A 21,531-nucleotide genomic window follows, 5' to 3' on the forward strand; every position below is an offset into this window, starting at 1 on the left:
TCATTATGGCCGTGAGAATTATTAACGAACAAGATGTGTATCACTGTTAAAGTTCTCATATGTTAAGCCATTTAGATTTTAGAATTAAATAATGAACATTTATTTTTTAATTTAATGTACTGTTCTATTAAGAAAACTTGTTGGAGACTTTTTTATAATCATTTATACTTTCATATTAATTGCATAGACTCTCGGAGGGATTCAGAAAGTGCCATCGCACCCACTATGACTTTTTGTGTCCCTAAAAAAAAATTAATCTAAAACATACAATCCTAGCAATCAAGCATTTTAATTTGAATTTGAGTTTTTGTCAATATAAAATAGATTCTACAACAAAATTCTATAAACCAGAACAGTTATTCGGGGAGATAGGTCAGCTTGTATGGTTTATTGATAAAGGAAGTAAAAATTTACTTTTGATAAGTTTTCAAAAACCCGATTTTTTTTAAACCAATGCTAAATTAAAACTAATTTAATGTACTTTAAGATGAAAAAATAAAAACTTTCTGAAATTTTATTTTTTAGAAATTATAAGATATTAAAGCCGAATATCACGTAATTGTTAAAAATGAGCGATTTTGTAGTATTTTTACATACTCAAATTATTCTAAGTCATTTGAAATTAAATTTTGTTTAATGTGATACCTGAATAAGATTAAAAAATGAAAAACGTTCCAATGACTTGTCCTCTCTAATAATCGATTTTTAAGTATATATAATAATTTTTTTTAATGTGTTTTATGTGAACAGCGAATTGTACTAGAATAGTAATTTTAATTACTATCAGATATCAATAAATACTAATTTATATGTATGCCTCATGTCTACTATGCTAAATCCCGACTGAATTTTTTTCATTTTTAACGGTAGTAATTATTAATATTAAGAATAAATATTCAGCGAAAGTTTTTAAAGTGACTGAGTTGAGTCTTATTTAATTTAACACAAAAATTTATCCTAAATATTCCATTAAAAGTTAACGTTTTTCCTTGAACTTTTTTACCACTGGAGTGGGTCCAAAATTTTTTCAAAGGAGGCACAAACAGTTTTTATGATAAAAATCATTTTTTGTCAATTTTAACATTTAAAATACTTTTTAAAGTATGTAATGGTATCGTTACTGCAGTTTTAAAAGTTAAATCCTCACAATGTATAAATTAAAAACTATAACACTATATATAAAGCCATAAATTTAATAATAAGTGTTAAAAACGATAAGGGGTTTGGTTTAGTTTAGTTTTTAAACTAATTAAAAGGTGTAGAGAAATTTTTTTATAGTATATATAGGAAAAGTCTATTAACATCATTGAGTTTATAGTATCTAAATTTTATTGACGTTATACTTATCAGAATATTTAAAATATTAATCATACAATATTTACAACTAAATAGTTAAAGTTTCGAAACTTTATGACCATAAAAATAAAATGAAATCATATGTAATCAATTTATAATTAAAAAGTACATTATTCCATATATACGTCTGATAATATTTTGAATATCCTCAGGGTATCTATTTAGTTTAACCATTAATATAATTTATGGTAAATAATCGAATACATGTACCAAATAGCGAGCTAACACCAAACAAATTTAAAATGTAAAAGACTTGCTATAACGTAACATATAAATTTGTAAAATCTATAATGTAAATTATCTCAATAAATTGTTAATTATTATTGTAAATATTATGTCTAATTTGATTATAAGTAATGTAAAATATAAATGTTTGTAACTTATGATTTCTTAGTATACTGTTTTCTACTAATACTTTTTGTCGATCAATAAAAAAAAATGTGTTAAAATTAGACTATATTTAAATAATGACGCAAATATTCGTAGATATGGTCATATAGCATGAACAGTATTATTAAACTATTACCGATTACTAAAATACTACCTGATAGACATTACTAATAAATGAAGTATTTATTTTCGGGGTTTTTTTTTACTAACAGGAAAATACCAAGAGTATGAGTTATAGAAGGTAAGGTAAGGGAAAGATCCATCAACCCCTGGAAAATGAGGGCGAAGTGATGCGAGAGCGTGTGCGCTGGCAGCCAGTTCGACGCCGACGCTGGGGGTGGAGTAACTAACCATGTGCCGGCGAAGGGATGCTGTGGGCTGCTATAAGCTTTTGCAGGACCGTTTACCAGGCTCCCCTGACATTGCTGCTGCAGTCCCTATCAATACTACACAAGGGTAGTAGCAGATGAGATCGGCAGCAACCCAGTGCAATCGCGACGACCGGCTGGAGCACGTGCTGAACGTAGCAGTTCTATCTAAAAGTGCGAATCTACTTTTCATGTGTATATTTTATATATATGTATATATATTAAATTATTCCATATTTAAATTTAGAATAAACAACTATTTTAAATTTCGTCAATTTATGGGTAAGATAAGCTAAAGTAATAACTTGCTTGTGTTAATAATTTTGTATCAAGGACAAGCGACTGTTTCAAGTTTTGAACACGCATCATAAAATAATTGTGTTAATTTTTTTTGTTATTAAAAGTAATTTTGTCATCCATTGATTTTCAAAGTTTTATTTTCATTAGTGTGTGCTTATACGTGGAAGTAATAGTCTTCTCAGAGTGCGTTGTACTTTGATTATAAGTTGAAAAAGCTTAAATTTGGTTTGTGATAAAAAAGCGATTAATAGACCATGAAGGCATAAACTATAGCTAGATTATTTTTAAGAAGTGCAAATAATCAATGTTGTCAACAATTTCATGTAGAAGTATAAAATAATAAAAAGTTCCTACAATATCATTTTAGATTTGCAACTAGTTAAGTAATGTATTAATCAGCAATAATAAGAGAGTGACATTAATACTTTTAATTTATAAGATTATTTATCATATAAAAAGCATTAAATTTTTTATTATATCGATAAAAATTAAAAGAAAATTGTAAATCCTTTTTGACCTTTCAGCCATTATTTTAGAAAATATGAACATTTGTAAATCTTGCCAAAAAGAGCAGTGTATATGTCGAATTAATGTTCTATTTCACATTTCTTATAAAAATTGCCTAATGATAAAAATTCTTTGAATCCATATTCACCGAAAGTTTATATTTTTTGAAATAAATAACTTTCATAATATTAGTTTGAAATTTGTTATCAATCAGCGATTTTCTTTATTAGATCATTTTGCTTCAATAAAATTCGATTTATTATATTAATAAGATATTTTTTTTCGTCTGTCGTCATTTTTTTTTAAAGCCTAGTAAACATATCTATATTAAAGATATGTCAAAATATCACAGTATTGTCTCATTGAACTAACACTACCATAATTTCAAACAATATGAATACAAAATTTAGATTATTTATAACTTCTCCGCGGTATAATTGAATTATTTCAAAAAAATCAACGAACCGAAAGAAAATTTTTTATAAGATTACCTTAAACATTTATCTTTTATAAAGATATTTTTTTGAAATTAGTAGTAGTATTTCTGTAGTTCATAATAATTCAACATATTGACTGTATAATTATAGCTGCGTTTCTCTTTTTACTTTGACTTAAAAATACTATAATTTTCTGGAATAAATGTTATTATTAACCAGTAATTTTCTAGATCTTTTTTTTTAAATTGAAAATAATTAAATATAATCTATAAATAAAAAATAAAAACTTTTTTCTAAAAATACACTTTTTATTATATAAAAAAAATAAAATCTTAGAATTAACAGAATGAATAGTTATTAATAAATATTTACACATAATATATAGGGAGGTGATTAAATCAGTCAGCCATTTTTGCTAAATTTAAACATTTTCTAAAATTTAATAGTAATTAAAAAGTATTTTTTTCACAATTTTATAAACCTATTAAATATATAATAGGTATATTGATGTATTAAGCATAATTAAATAATACACTTTCGGGATAATTCTACATTTTTACAAAATAAATAAATTTTTATTTCTTATCATTGCAGTAAAAATGATAACATTAACTACAAAAAATGACTACCAATTATTGTTTACATTAAGAAGTATCCAAGGTCAAATAAACTATGTATATTGACATAAAAATAAAGTCATTTCTTCTTATAAGGTTTGAGGGATGGATTAAAAAAATTATCAGTTATTGATATAACGAGAAATAAATGTATTTTAAAATAGCCATAAATAAATTCTCATTATGATTTAAATTTCGCGAGTAACTTTATTATTAACAAATCAATTTATGTATAAGAAATAATTTATCATCAAAGAATATTTTACGAGTGTTAACAAAATCTGATAACATTAAATTTAATATTCCAAATTTAAATTACTTAAATATTTTATTTAAAAATGTCTACACACATTTTTGAGGTATTATTATTGTAAAAAATAAGGGTGGACTCCCTTATCCGAATTATCAATACTGATAACTTCAACTAGATGTGATTTGATATTTTTAAGCCATATCGTTGAGAAAAATCAGTCCGGGTAAAGCAGAAATGTTAAATCAATTAACTGATAGACGGGATGTTTAAAAATTGAAAATCCTAAGCATATTCAGATGATGCATAAAATATGCCAAATAAACATTAGTCAACATAATTGTGTATGTTTCCTAATATAATTTGTTTTAATTACTACATAATTTATAATTCATAGTTATAACATTAAACCAGACAAAATAAAAAAAGTGTTATCATTAAAGTATTATTATTAATTATAAATTTTAAAAACATTAAAAACGAAAAATTTATATTAATGGTTCTGGACACGAAATTAATTTTAATCATTGTATTCTATTAGTTATAGTTGATAATTACTTGGTAATAATAATAACTAATTACGAATAGTGTTGCAACTATGGGTTGATATAGTGACTGTAGTAAGACATTGAAAATCAAAAAAATTAAATTTGCTGTTATATAACAATATTTTTAAAATAGAATAACCATTAATTTTTATAGCACCTTTAAATATTATAAATATTTATTATATAGTACTTAAATGAAGCATTAGTAAAATATTTGACCTTCCAAAAACAAATTTAGACCAGATAATTTATACAAAAATTGATTGATATTATATTATTTTGAGTATGCTAAGAAGTACTATAATATTATTTTTATACTTTTTTAATTAATTGCTTAAAATAAAATACAATAATAAAAAAAGTAGTAACTCGCATCTATATGATTATTCTTTAAAGTACAATTTTGAGTGATTTTTCATTAAAATATTCCTAATTTAACATAATATAATCTTGTTTAAATGCAATGTTTTCATTGCAGAAAATTGAACAATATTGTGTGACTTTTGATTCAATTTTCTTCTCCTTAAAAAATATCTTTAAATAACAAAATATGAAAGATTCACGAAAAAAACAAGTCAAATCAATTTCTTTTCATAATTCAGTTTTTGCTGATAAAATATTCGACATGTTATAATATATCTTTTAAGCCGTCGAACTAGTGAATAAGTGAATTCTTTGAAAGTAAGAATCCTCGAAAATTAAAATTTACTGTACAATTACATGGCACTTTGAAATTTAATTTTCCAAAAAATAAAACGAATATTTTTCGTTTTTAAAAATTCGATAACCCCAGTTTACTTATTAATGTTACAGTTAATTATTTTTTAAATTGATTTACCTTTTTTTTTTGAGCACTCATTTCTAATTTTCTGGAATTTCGGAAAAAAATTTAAATAATAGGACCTTATACCTTTCAACTCCCTCATAACTTATACATACATTTGTTTGTATTTTGAAGACTATTCGACAGAAAAAATTGTTTTTATGAAATCAATAAACTAGTAAAACAAACGAAACTACATAAAGTTATCCAATTATATAATACCTGTACATTGAAGTATAAGTATTTTTTAGTAAGTTTATATTTATATAGTCAGCTAAAAAATATTAGAACAATGTTCAGTAAAATATACTATACATATTAATACTCTAGTAACTTTTTGAAATTTTTTTTTTAATAAATTCAAATTAGTCTTTGTTAAATGAGTAGTTGACTATTTAAATAGCTTAATTAACAGTGTTTTTTCTTTTATCACTTTGTGGTATTGATGCATAAATTACTGCTGAATGATTAATTCTAATAAGTTACTTAGTTGAATAAGTTAATATTTGATGTTATTAAAATCTTTTCGTAAATGAAATTAATATCAAGTTTGTGGGGATTATATTTTAATGTTCATCTTTAGATTCAACACGTTCACTTAAATTTAGTTTTGTTTAGAGAATTTTCGGTAACAATTATTCAAATATTAAGTTAAATTATTAAGTTCATTTGTAATTAGATGAAGAATTTAAAAATAATTATTTATTCTCCAACTGAGAATGAGATCATTATAGTTATAAATTAAAATAAAAGTTCTATTGATAATTAATCAATAAATTTCTTATAGAAATTATATTTTGACTTATTAAGAAAAAATACATATCCATTTTAAGTGATTTTACTTTTTTTTTTATTAAAAAAATTATTATTATATGTTCACAGGTTTTATGAAGACTGTTGTCTCCATTTACTCACAAAGACATAATTTTTAATCATAATTGTAATTATGATTTGTGATTTATGAAAAATATTTTTGCTTTAAAAGAAAACATTTAATAATTATGTAAGTAGTATAATTTTATATGTAAAATAATTATGCTAAACAAAATTTGTTTAATGTAGTATTTTAATTTATATTTAATATACTATACTTTAAATGTAAATTTATTATTTTAATTAATAAAACTGGATTTTAACCACCATAGATATTTATATAGAATTAAAGAAATGTATTTTAAAGGGGAGAGGTAAACAAAAATTACCGATTACTAACTTGGAACGTAATTAAAAACTTTTTTAGAAGAAAAATAATTTCAAATATTTATGAAATTAAAATGATAAATTAAAATATTAGCTCTTTAAAAACTTAGAGTGGTAAAGTAAAAAAGAAATATTTACTTCAATCTCTAATCAAATTTATAAATTTTTTTCAAAATACGCTACTGTAAAATCATCATTTCAAATTATTCAAACATCTATTTTTTTTTACTTCACGTCTTCAATCCATTTAGCTTTTACAACTTTAAAAGAAGCTACCATGCAATTATATTTTTATTTATAAGTTACATTTATTTCTAGTAAATACAGACACACAGGAAAACAATTATGCTCCTCGCATTCTCCGTTGGTCAATTATGTGTAAAATTATTCTTCATAAGGCACGCGGTGAATGCCAAGAGCAAATTATATAGTCAACGAGAATTTTAATGAGTAATTTTTACCTTTTTTTGACAAGGTGATTAAGATGTTCTTATAATAAAAGTTTTTATTTAATTAAGTCAAGTTGAAAAAAAACGTATATCTAAAGATTTTTTTTTAAATTTTGTTTTTTCTAATTGTAATCTAATTTGGTCATAAAAAATCAATATTATAAAAAAATATTTTGAAATCTTTTTGCAACTAAATGATTAAATTTTAAAACAGTTTTTATAAAAGCTTATTTTTACGAATTGTTTTGTTTGTTTTCTGATTATCAAGTTTTTTTTTCATTAAAAAAATAAATAAATAAATAAATAAATGTTTAATTAATATTGAGTAATTTTATTTTTATGGGTTACAGTCAATATTTAAACAATTGCTGAAGTTTAACTCTCATATCATTATTACACTTTATATTAAACAATACAAATATAATTAAAGTTAATTTGTAATTGTCTAGTGATACATTTTGAAAAAATTCAAAACAGGTAGGTTAGTTTTACACAAATATAATAAAAATATATCTTTTAATGCTTTTAATGAAAAACGTTATGCTATTTGCAAAAATGGCTTAAAAATAATTTTTTTTGTTAACGGAGTGAATTGTGTATTTAATGTCTATATACAAATACGCAATTAAACGATTGGTCGTCAGATGAAGAAAAAAAGAGAGTTCAGAGAAAAAGAAAAAGAGACGATAAAGTGAATTTGGCAGTAAACAGTGTAAGAGTAGAGGGTACAAGCGAGATAAAGAGACGGGTATAAGTAACGGCAGCGAATGGCAGGCTGGCGTTATCGATCCGCAACTAGTAACCATAGTTACTATAAACGTATTAGCTGCGCTAGCGAAGAGTAGCAGTAACCGAAGTAAACTCTCATCAAATCCTTTTAGTTATAAAAAAGTTGTTGCGCCAATCAGAGACATCAGCGTCAGTAATTAACAATATTTTGCTTGCAATTAAAACTTCAATAATATCAAGATCGTTACACAAAACTCTTTGTATATAAAAATGTCTTCTAATTAATAATTTTTAAATGAAAATATGTGGACAGCACATTCGATGACCTAAGATTGATAAGATTCAATTGAGCTAACATTTTCAAAAATACACATTACATGTAACTTTTCAATTTATAACTCTACTGAACCTTTATGATTATAACCGAATAACGATTAAATCGTAATAAGTAAAAATAAACCTACAAATATTAATGAAAAATTTATAATAACGATAAATACATAACTTCAAATGAAATAAAAAAAAAGTAAACGGAAAATTAAATTATATTGATGATCTTCATATTTTATAAGGTTTAATGAATGTCAGGGGAAAATAACAACAAGTAAGAGGTAGTGTTATGGGTATTAATAAAAGAGTTACCCCTAACTGAAATTGTCGACTCAATAAAATTCAATTGTAAGGTTTTTAAGCGATCTTGCATAATAAATAAAATATGAGTCATGAGCGATATAAAAACGTATCCAATATTTAAAAATACTTATGACACTAGGACTAATGATAGGAATAGAATGGATTGTGTGATATCCACTGTTGAACATAGACTTTCAATAAAAATATTAGCTAAAATAAAAATCGTTTAAAATGTAAAGAAAAACAAATTAGTCTTACTTGTTGATAACAATTATCAATATTATTAATAAAAAGTAATTTTATATATTCAAAATATGCTATATTAAATATTATTATAAAGTAATAAAATATATAAATATCAATTAGAAAAACTCAAATATTTTATAATTTATATTTAAAGAAGATTTATATTTGAATTTTTAACAATAAGTGTAAAAAAAAATTAATGAAATGCTTGTTAATAATTAATAGTAGTGCCCTAAGAGAAAAATATTCTAAAGGTATTATTGATGTACATTGGCACAAACAGTTGAGTGTTTTAGTTATTCATAACAATTTGGACAGTCATCACCTCAAGAAAGTATTTCCTTTCTTTTAAAATTATGATACTACTGAAAATAAACCAACCCAACCATTTTTTTGTAATCTTGTTTGTAATATTGTAAGTGTGTATATTGTAGTCGACTTAAAATATGTAATTTACTTAAAAAAAAATTACGTTAAAATTTATTTTGATCTATGGAACTTAAACACAATTTGCGTTGTGGCGTCATATATATGCACGTGTTTAAACATTACATACATAATTTATGAGAAAAAAAAATAATTATGGGGAATTCCCTATTCTAAATAAAAGGACATTTATAAGAAGGGGTAGTAATATTATTAAGAAATTTAACTTATAACAAGTAATTATAATTAGTTTTAACTTTTATTTAAAAAAAAATCGATGATTTACTACCGTATGAAACGCTACAGATTTATATTCTTAGAAACAACATAGATACATATTTATATTGTTTGATTATGGGTAAAATAAAATGTCAACTAATAAAATTAAAAGTAATAATATGATAAAAAAATTATAAATAGATAAATATTTTTTTATCAAAATTGATTAATCTAAATGAGCGTATTTCATTTAAGATATCATTCAGACACTAATTTCTTCAGTTATCCAGTTATCCACTGCCACAAGCAAGCTACTTGTACCAGGGTAAAAAGTGTAAAAAGAGTAACAGAAGGTATTCTGATAACAGTAGGAGTACATCAAGGTTCTGTATTAAGCCCTTACTTATTCTCTATAGTGATGGATAAAATTACTCGAGAAATACAAGGACAGGTGCCGTGGTGCATGTTGATTGCTGATAATATAGTGTTAATAGGAGAAAATAGAAGGAAATTAATAAAATGCTAGAGGTGTGGAATCAGATCTTGAAGAAAAGGGTTTAAGAATAAGTAGAAATAAGTCAGAGTATATAGTGTACGAGTTTGACAAAGGAGAACATGAGGTAGGTGAAATGAGAAGATAAGTGACAATAGGCGGAGACGTGATTGGAGAGGTGGAAAGTATTAAGTATTTAGGGTCAGTTGGGCAAAAAAGTGGTGGTATTTACTAGGATGTAAGACACAGGATTATGTGTGGGTGGTTGAAGTGGAGAGAAGCGTCTGGCGTCTTATGCGATAAAAGAATTCCAATGAGGCTGAAAGGTAAATTCTATAAGACTATAGTGAGGCCAGCTATGGTGTGTGGTTCAGAGTGTTGGGTGGTTGATAAGAAAGTTGAGCAGAGATTGAGTGTAGCAGAGATGAGAATGCTTAGATGTATAAGTGGAGTGACTAGAGAAGATAGGATAAGAAACGAGCATATAAGAGTGAGTATAGATGTAGCGTCAATCGTGGATAAGATGAGAGAAAATAGACTTAGATAGTTTGGTCATGTTATGAGAAGAGAAGAATCGGAAGCTGTAAGAACAGTTATAGAAATGGATGTGGAAGGAAGAATAGGAAGAGAAAGACCAAAAAAGAGAAGGAGGGATTCTATTGACTACAATATTAGGACAGCTGATGTGTGCGTAGATGATGTGAGAGGTAGATCGTGTCAAGTGGAAGTTTAGGATAAGGGTGGTCGACCCTAAGTAGTCGGGATTAAGGCGAGGAAGAAAAAGATATAAATATAAATTAACTACCTAATTATTGGCGGTGTGAGTATTTAATGTTAAAGCAATAATATTTCAGTATAGGTGTACAATAAGTTTAGCATATTACTAAAATCTTAAAACAGAAAAAATATATATAAAGCAAATTTAAATTATTATTTTAATTTAAAATTAAGGCAAAGTATAAAATTTTTAGATATACTATGTTATTAAAATCTCCGCAATTTCTTTTCGGGAAACCAAGATTTCTAGATGCTTTATTACAAATAAAAGGTATGTGTTCTGCAAAAGACAAACCATTCGACTAATATACACCAAAATTATTTTCACTAATAACTATTTTTATTCTTATTATTTATTTTGTAGTTTTATACCGAGTAACTTTTATTGCGAATGAAAGTGATTTGTGAAAATTTATTAGAATTAATATATAATTTCATTGGCATCAATTAAAAAATCAGACTTATCTTTTATAGAATCATTATCTGTTACAAATGACAATTAAAACTTTGGGTTATTTCCTAAACAGTAAGTATTTATTTTGTTGAAAACAGTAGTTTACGTCATTCATAAATAGGATGAATAGAAGAGATGACAGGTGCCCCTTGGGGAACTCCTGATGGCACGTTTAAGACGGTAGACGTATACTTTTCAATCTTGACTTGTTGCTTTCTATTAACTAAATAAGACAAATCCATGATTTCATTTGTCGATTAACCACACGATATGTCAATTTCTTAATTAAATATGATGATCTACATTATCAAAGGCTTTTCTGAGGTCAGTATAAATCGCATCTACGCTGTCACCTAAACAAATTAATGTTAAATTCGTGAATGGATTACAATTATCCGTTGCCGCAGAGATGCTTAAGTATTAGATGGGACAGCATGCATTTATCTTGAACGTTCAGATCCCACTAACATTTTGATAAATTAATCCTTCGAAGATAATACTGAGTGTCTTTCATCATAGTCTACTTGTGTATTTTGAATCCGTTCACCAACTGATGAAAATAACCAAGAACATCTCATAATATTTGCTTTGCAAACATTATATTTTGCAGAAATGAATTTTAACTAAATAGATAAAGAGGCTTTAGCCATTATTTTTGGTGTTAACAGATTGAAGAAATTGATGAGAAACCCATTTCACCATAGATGTGATTGAAAACTTCTTATCAATATATTAGGACCTAAAAATAATGTCCCTTAGTTACAACAGGTAGGTTACAGAGGTATGCTATCTTCTTGGCAGGATATAATTTTAATATTTAGTTTGTTACCTCAGAAAAAACACAGTGCTGATATTTTATCTAGATAACCAGTTGATGTAGGTAAGAAAGTATGTCAGAAATATCATATTTATACTGCGTAGGTGAGTTCAGAATAATGAACGCTGAACTAGTGCAAAAGGAAAAAAGTATAGATCCTTTATTGAATAAAATAAAATATTAAATTGTACAAGGTTAACCTTAAGTTGACAAAACAGGAAATGTTGAATGTAGAACAAAATATGTTGTTATGGGGACACAGAATTATTATTCCTTCAGTTTTGAGAGTTTGCAAGTGGACTTTTTTTCGGCCTGCAATAACAACGTAGTTTGTCACTTGCATAATGACTAGCTATAGTAGCAAGTTACCACCACCTAGGCGAGGTGTCACACCTATCAGTATGATTACTGGACCATAGGTGAAATTTAATTTTAAGTTAATTAATAGTTTAATTGAAATTAATATGTCGTTATATATATAAATGATTATAATATATTATAATATATCGTGGTTTGAATGACCATAGTTTGATGTTTTTTTGCTAATTGTACTTCACTGTGTTAGATTCAACAAATACCTTTCATCATTGATGTCTTCTCTCTGGCTTTTTATTTTTTTCCTCTTTAGCCTCCACGTTGGACTTAGTATGATTAGCCGCCTCAACATATTTCAAAATTAATCATCTATGTTCGAGAATATCTTCAAGCTTACTTACTGTTTGTGGCTCGTTGTCAGTCCGTGTATATTTTCATTCACGCAGAGTAACTGCATGTATTTTGCTAGTTACTATATGAACTAGTACTACGTCTCACTTATCGTTGACTCTTCTAATGATGGTAATGAATAAATGTGACTACTCAAGTTGTCAACTGATTTTTGAAGACCCCTAACAGTTTCCGTCTTCTTTTTTTTTCCACGATCAGCTTATTGTGGGCCACCCTGGGACTACTGTTGGACATTACTTCAAGGAGGTATACGCCGTCTTAATAATTCAAAACACCACGTTGTGAATCAGCCCAAAATTAATCAACAGCTGATTTGCAACATAGTGTGGTCCCCTCCCATTAACCGGATCCAGAGTGGGAACCGTTAAGGAGGGTTGGCAAAATAACTCACAAAACAAAACATAAAACACAAAAATAAGAACCTAAGGCACCGGCCTAAACCAGCGCCTTAGGTCCTCCTGTTTCGGGTGACGTGGCTATCTCTTTATGTCTTTTTCACGATAGATTCAATAAATGCCTGGACGAGCAACCATGCTTCCTGGTTAACCAACATCAGGTCCACCATATACCCGACTCGGAACGTGGACCCTAGTTGGGACTCCAAAGAGTCCCGCTCCTGGGCCCAGGCCTCGCACCGGAAGAAGGTGTGCAAAGCGCTGTAAACCTCTCACAGGCGTTCCGATCAATAGTCGCACGTCGGCGTGGCTGCTTTACAAATACGGTGCAAGTACTCGTTAAAGCAGCCGTGGCCGGACATCACTTGGGTGAGACGATAAGTCATCTCACCGTCCGGTGAGTCCGGTCCACCCACCTGTACAGCCTATCAGGTCCTATGATGGACATGGTCCACTCGCCTCTCGTCGTTTCCTCCAAGAGACGAGTCCGCAGCCGGAGCATGGTCATCCGGTTGAGCGCCAGCCGGTCCTCGGGTTTGGTGAGCAGGTCAGCGGGCGGCATTGACGACAGTGACGCTGACTAATAGTCTACGCCGCATCTCCCTCGATCCTCCCAGATTGGGCATGAGTCCCGCCAGGCAATTTATGGCCTCACGAGTAATGTGCGCTCCAAACTTTAGGCGTTTGTCTACGACCAGACCCAGATAAGTCATGGAGTCCTTAAGTGGGATCGCTACCCCAAAGTCCTGATCGGTGCCCAAAGTCCCTGAAGAGGGAGGCCTCGTCATCCGTAGACCTACCCCTTCTAAAACTGAACTGACTCTCGGCCAATTCGCCGACGTCAGTCAGGTTGGGTTTGACCAGTAACCGCTAAAGGATTTTCCCCAGGTCGTCCAACATGCAAAGCGGTCGGTACGACGAGGGGAGACCCTCGGGCTTGTCACCCTTTTTCAGAAGCACCATCCTGGCCTTAATTTTCTGTCTTCTGCTCTGGCAACTTGAATAACTCCGTCACATAAGTGTCTATAATTAACCACTGGTTATGATAACACTAACAAATTGAGCTCAATGCAATTGAATAGTGGTCATCAGTTGTTTCTTATGACATAATCACCTTTCTCGCTTCATCCTTGAGAACTGCTCTTAGATTATGGAACTTTTCTATTTCATCAATATCCTAATTATCGTGAATCGTTGAACAAAATGTGTCCCTAAAAGTTAACCACTCATCATAGCATCCACTGAAAGTAGTCAGTGATGTAACGGGCATTTTCAATTATCTATAACTTGTGATTTTTAAACTAGAACTCTAATACTATTTTGTTGAAATAGTTTCAGCAAATTTGCTACTCATCGTCTTCAGCGATGTCTTCAATCTTGTATTAAATTAATTCAAACTCTGCTTGAAGTTCTCGCAATTTTTCATATCGATGTTTAAGTTGAAAACTGTAGAGTACCGACGACACATTACAGTAGGGCATTCGTCTTGAATGAGTTCCTTAGACATATATCGACCACCGCAGTGCAATGACAGCGATTACTAAAAGAACGATAGAACATTCGCCTTGAGTTAGTACCCTTAAGAATGTCATAGTAGCTGCAGTATAATGCCGACATATTAACAATATGGCACACGCCTTACACAAGTGCACAAGACGTATGTCGACCACTGTAGAGCACCGCCAAAGCCTAGTAGAAGACGGAAATACGGTTACGGCACTCCACGAGATAACGACACCAATACTTAATCACTTATTTTCGGTTACGTGAATTATACCTACCACAATGCACAGGTACTCATGCAGTTAGTTTTTACTTAAAATTGCTCTACATGTTAATCATATTAACCCTTAATCAATACTATTATATTATTTATAAATTTGTCTATTGCAGAAAACCAACTTTTTAAAACTATTATCAAAACCAAACTAATTTACTTAATTTTGGAAAATTAAATTTTATAAAAAGAACTAAAGAAGAATAACTGCTAAATGTCCTTATTTGTTGAATTGGTTCTTGTGTCTGGTCATTTTAGAATACTCTCGTGTACTTCTCTGCTCAGCAGGTAACACTAATCCCCTCCAACTTATATAAGGTAGCAGGTCAACCTGACACGATAATAAAAAGTTAATGATAAATTAAATGTAACGCCGTTATGATTTGACTATGAAGTCAATTTATTTTATTTTAAATTATAATAATATTATTATAATATAATATATAAATGACGGATGATCCAAAAAGTGCGGATTAACAATATAAGGCGCTGGTAAATAATACGGCATGTATGGAATGCAAGTCACAGATGAACTAGTTTACATAGTCGCCGATGTGTCTCGCGGTGCTGCACCCCCTGACTTGTCCTGTCTACCGACCGCCGGATAAGACAAACTAGTGTTATCGTCAACACTAATGAGTGCGAAGGTGGACAACTGATAATCACGAGCAAATAACGTGCTAATATACTGTAAATAAATAGTACACTATTACGGGCCGTGTCAAACCAGTGTGGGCTACCTACTCCTATGTCCACCGTCATGACTATATTTGACTTATCGTTCGTAATACATTAGAGGGTACCTTTTATATCTTTTATTCTACGATTTATAAATATTATAGATTCATTTAAAGACAACTTTCGGATACAAGGTGATATTTATTTAGTTGGACATGTGCAAGAATAAAATAATTGGAATTAAATTGTCATCTAACCAACAAGTTTTAAACATTTTATTTTACAATTAGCGACATGTAAAATTTAATTTACGCCAAACCACTAAATTAGTTATTAAAAAAATAATTTTATTTTGGAAAAAAGCTAGAATTCCTTATCACAGGTAGTAACATTACATTTTAAAACTTGAAAAATTGTACATAAACTTAAGAGAATTACTTAAGTTATCAAAAATAATTACTGAAGTATAATTAAAAAAATAAACGAACTAACAAGGTGAGGTCACGGTGATGGGGTCACCGATTTTGATAAAATTTATATAGATCTAATCTATATTGAATACAGAATCAGACGTATTTGGAAATTTTTGCCAATGCCCCCCCTAAGTAGAGAAAATTGACTTTGAAAATTTTTAACTAGCTTAAATAGGGTCATTTTTCTTCTGAACAACAATTCGTGTTATGGTCCAGTCGACAGTACGTGATCCTCTAATACGTACAGGCTCGGAATCTCGAGTCTTCCCCACCACATGAAATTTTTTGCTTTTTTTTCACTGTTTTATCTTTGAATTATTAATTTTATGTAATATTTGAAAAATTTTTTATAATAATAAATAAAATATATTTTTTATATTAACCTGGTAAGAGTATATAAATTATAAAGGAGAGAGATTTTTGAAAGGTTCAGTGCAAGGTTTTGCGTGGAATTCATATTTTATGAAGGAGTAAAGTTAATCATTTTTTTTTTTTTCATTGAATAAAATTTATTCATTTGAATGAATTATATTTATTGATTAATATTTACGTGTATTTAAAACTCTTAAATTATTATTTTTAATAATCTATTTAATAATCAAAATTAATAATAATAAAAAAAAAAATTAAAAATTATTATTTATTCAATTGACTATGACTTTTTGTCATATAACAAACATACATTTTTTTAATAATTAAAATAAAATATATTTTTACTATTAACCAGGTAAGAGTATATTTATAAAGAGATGATAATGAGGAATTAAATATATATAAAATCATTATATATTTTAATTTAATCTATTGTAATTTTCAAAAAAATTCATAAAATATGAACTCCACGCAAAACTTTGCACTGAACCTTTCAAAAATCTCTCTCCTTTATAATTTATATACTCTTACCAGGTTAATATAAAAAATATATTTTATTTATTATTATAAAAAAAATTTCAAATATTACATAAAATTAATAATTCAAAGATAAAACAGTGAAAAAAAAAGCAAAAAATTTCATGTGATGAGGAAGACTCGATACCGAGCCTGTACGTATTAGAGGATCACGTACTGTCGACTGGACCATAACACGAATTGTTGTTCAGAAGAAAAATGACCCTATTTAAGCTAGTTAAAAATTTTCAAAGTCAATTTTCTCTACTTAGGGGGGGCATTGGCAAAAAATTCCAAATACGTCTGATTCTGTATTCAATATAGATTAGATCTATATAAATTTTATCAAAATCGGTGACCCCATCACCGTGACCTCCCCTTGTAAGTGAACAATTGCCTGTGTTATTTGATATGGCACACTTAAATTCCCTGGATATAATGATAAAAAAAACGGTATCACAGTGTGGTCGAGGCACAGTGTAGACAAGGCATAGATGGGACAAGTATAGATGATATTTGACAGTGATTAAAATCACTATCATAAGAATCGTTTCGATGCAAATCTGTAGGTAGTGTTTCATTTAGAGAAATTGGTGGATTATTCCAGAAGCAACATCAACTCTTATTTCTTTGATTATATCCTAATTAGTAGTTCTTTGATTTTAAAATATAATATATGAATAAATACTAATTATAATTATTAAATTTAGTATGAAAATGAAAAAGTAAAAAAAATTTAATAAGTTTAATTTCTTATGTCTTATGACCTTTATTCTATGTCAATTAAATTATATAATATTCATGAAAGTCAATATATTCTCCTAATAAGATATTTTAAAATAAAATAAAATACAAAACCTAGAATTTTAATAGAAAAATAGCATATTTTTGAATACGGTAGCTATTTGCAAATAGAAGATAGGTAGTCGGGATAAATTTTTTTTTTTAATTTTAAAGTGCATGACATAAGCTTTAATTTGATATATGTTTAAAGGACGCAGTATTTCCGGAACATTTTCAAATGATTTCAAACGAAAGGAAATTACCTAAGGTTTCAGTATAAAAAAAAAATTATGTTGATTTGTTGATTTTTGAAAAAGTTATTGAAGTTTTAAGGACAAAAAACATCCTTATAGAAGGTGATTCTTATCGCAAATATTCCTTTTTTTTTTAAATTTCGACAGTCATTTGCACATAGAAGATAAGATGTCGGGACAAATTTTTTTTTTTTCATTTTATAGTACATAAAATAAGCTTTAATTTTATATACGTTTTAAGGACGCAGTATTTCCGGAACACTTTCAAAAGTTAAGTTGAATAAGTTCTATTTTTTATACAATATTTCAAGTTTTGAACGCCCCCTATATATGGGGAAAATGTCGAATTTTAATAAAAAGTATGTCAAATGAAAGATGTACTTATAATGTATTTAGAAAAAAAAAATTTGTGCTGATAATTACATTTTTCGAAAAGCATAAGCAGGTTAAGTGTTAGATTTTCAAAAAAATTATATCAAATGAAAGGGAAATATCAAAGGTTCTAGTATAAAAAAAATTTATGTTGATTTGTTTATTTTTGAAAAAGTTATGGAAGTTTTAAGAAAAAAAAGTGAGAAAAATGACAAAATTTACCGATTTTTAAATTTGTAATTTTTTTGGATATTTCCCCCATTTACGGGGAACGAGGGAATTTTTTTCAATTTTTATGGGTAATGTCTTCAACTAGATACGATCTGTGATCTTTTGACGTATTTTTGAAAGAAATCAGTCCAGTGAGAGCTGAGAAAAAGTGGCAACAGACATAAAAAAAAAAAAACACATAGTAAAATTAATACCTTCTCAGCTTCGCATCGAAGCTAAAAAATTTTAATTTTTTATAAAGATTATCTTGTTTTTTATTGAAATGGTAACGTAAGAGAAAAAGTCAAGTAGATAGATAGCCTAAACAATTTTAAGGTATTTAAAGAAATAATAAGATTCAAAAGTAGTAATTAAAAGCCACTTTAATTTGACAGTTATATTTTTTTCTTATTTGTAAAANCAAGTAGAGTAACAGTTTCAAGTAGAGCGTGAGCACCTCTACGTCTTAAGGGATGGTAATCTCAAGCCGGACCTCGTCGCAACTATTGCGGACGAGACAAGAGGTACGAGATCCGTTATCCTGGATGTACAGGTTGTTTCGGCCACCAACATCAAAGACTGGCACGAAGAGAAAGTACGAAAGTACGCCAGCCGCCTTGATTTGAAGTCCGAAATCATGGCGAGACACCAATCGACTGATGTGCATACAGTCGCCGCGACCATTACTTGGCGAGGGGTGTGGCTACCTAGCTCGTTAGAGAGCCTTAAGGCTCTTGGGCTAAGCCGCTACCTCTTGGGTGGACTTGTAAGGTCAGTCCTCCGCGGTACCCTGCTGAACTGGCACACGTTCAACAGGTCGAATAGGGTTTTCGGGCGGGTGGGTGTCGGGTGAATATCGCCGTCCCCCCGCAACACGGGAGCCTCCTCGTCTCCCCGGAATGGGTCCCTTAGGCCCAGTCCACATTCCTTTCATCTATTCCATCTTCCTGCTTGTCCGGGTCTAGGCTATTACATGATGAGTAGCCTCGGCCTACCTCCATTTTCCTACGGCTTTCCACGGGGTAGAAGCCGCCCCATCCAAGGCGACCCGCATAGCTATGAGATATGCGGGCCGTTGGGGCGCCTTTCTGATAAATATTTAAAGAAATAATAAGATTCAAAAGTAGTAATTAAAAGCCACTTTAATTTGACAGTTATATTTTTTTCTTATTTGTAAAAGTACTAAAACAATTTTGGAGGTTTTGTATTTTGAAAATAAAATCGTAACACTATAAATAAATATTACCTTAATTTGAATGTTACTAAGTGTGTGTAATTGAATCTAATGATAAAGTCTTAGAACTTGACGTTCTCCACAGTTTATAATTAGATTGAAACTGAGGGAAAATAAAATATTTTTTACCGTTCAAATCCATAATTTATAACAATAATAGAAATTACATTAACTTTTTTTTTTCTGTAAGTTATAAATCAAATTTACATTTTATTGGAAAAAAAGTCTCTGAGGCTAAAGAAAAAATTTCTGTTAATGTGCTCCTTTTGTTGTTTTGAGAAGGTTGAAAATAAATATCTTTGATGGATATATTTTAAGATGTTAGTTCCCATAACGACATCATGTCTTTTATATAAATATGAAAATACATTCAATATCAATTAAAATATTAAACTTGAGTTTTATAATTTCATGTTTAAGCTATGAACCCCCAGCGACATCAAATTGTGCCTGAAAGATCTACTAATAGAGAGCAAGGTCCATCTACGTCGTTATTACAGCCCGAATCTTTTGAAAATCCTTCACTTCAGGAAGCAACATCTATTAGTGATGATCCAAATGGACCAGATTCGAAAACTATGACTAATGATTCAGATGCAGGTTGTAATTGTTCAGATGATCCCCTCAAATACAGATGTTGGACCATGAGAATGGCTTCGGAAAACAATCCAGCACCTTGTATGGAAATAGTTGATGGTGTAAAGAAAACGTTAAAAACGCTTTTTGAAATGACAGCTACTACTAAATCTCGATGTCGTAAAACTCGAAAGTCATGTGATTGTTGTTAAATTTGTATGCTTTAAAGGTTATTTTATTACTGAAAGTTTTGTCGGTAATAGAATAATTTTTAATTAAATAATTATATTACAGTACTTAAATGCTATCAATATTTGTCTTTAGATTTGTAGACATTTACATATCTTTTATAATTTAATTCAAGTATAATTTTATCACTTTTACCCCTATATTTTATGGTTCTAATAATTAAATATAAAGATTTGTTATAAGATGTTTAATAGAATTAACAAAACAAATGATGGTTGGATTATTATTATTTTTTAATCAATGATCCATAACTGAAGTTTGGATAGTTAATAAAAAAAAATAACGCTAGTACATAACACGTACATGTATAACACGCATGGGCATGAAAACATACTTAACTAAAATTACAACATATAAACTTAATGTTAAATGTGCCCACTATTATGAAAATATAAGTACCAATTTTTTCTTTTCATGACCTTTGAGATCATCTTGCCGTAGAACAAATCCTCCCCCATTCTTCTCTATTTTCCGCTGCTCCATCCAATCCATACCTCCATAATCAACTCCTCTAGCATTTAGGAAATCATTTTTGATTCCATCTTCCTAGCGTATCCTTGGTCTACCCGGTGGTCTTTTGCTCCTTGGGTTTTCTTTGAACCTTTGAGTCTTGCTTTCTACATACGTGTCCTGCCCATTCCAACTTACTACGTTTGATCTCGTTACAAATACTTGGTCTATTGAATATCTCCGTCAGTTCTTGGTTGTGGTCTCTTTCGGAGTAATTCATATTTTGCGGAGTACCCACCTCTCAAAAATATGTAATCTATCCTCTTCTGCCTTTCGTAACGTCTAACATTGTGAACCATACATGATTATTGGTCGTATTATTGTCAGATACAGCTGAGTTTTGACCTATTTTTAAAGGATTTTAGAG

General features: G+C 29.0%; 1 long non-coding RNA gene across 1 annotated transcript; it reads left to right on the forward strand.

The window, feature by feature from the left end:
- Positions 1-2,197: 2,197 nt before the first annotated feature.
- LOC126898896 (uncharacterized) lies at positions 2,198-20,767 on the forward strand. Its single transcript, XR_007702414.1, has 3 exons — positions 2,198-2,396; positions 6,479-6,599; positions 20,250-20,767. It is a non-coding gene; the product is annotated as an uncharacterized LOC126898896 (long non-coding RNA).
- The last annotated feature ends 764 nt before the right edge of the window (positions 20,768-21,531 follow it).

Source organism: Daktulosphaira vitifoliae, unplaced genomic scaffold (assembly GCF_025091365.1).
Source record: "Daktulosphaira vitifoliae isolate Bord-2020 unplaced genomic scaffold, ASM2509136v1 Scaffold_2, whole genome shotgun sequence".
Lineage (NCBI taxonomy): Eukaryota > Metazoa > Arthropoda > Insecta > Hemiptera > Phylloxeridae > Daktulosphaira > Daktulosphaira vitifoliae.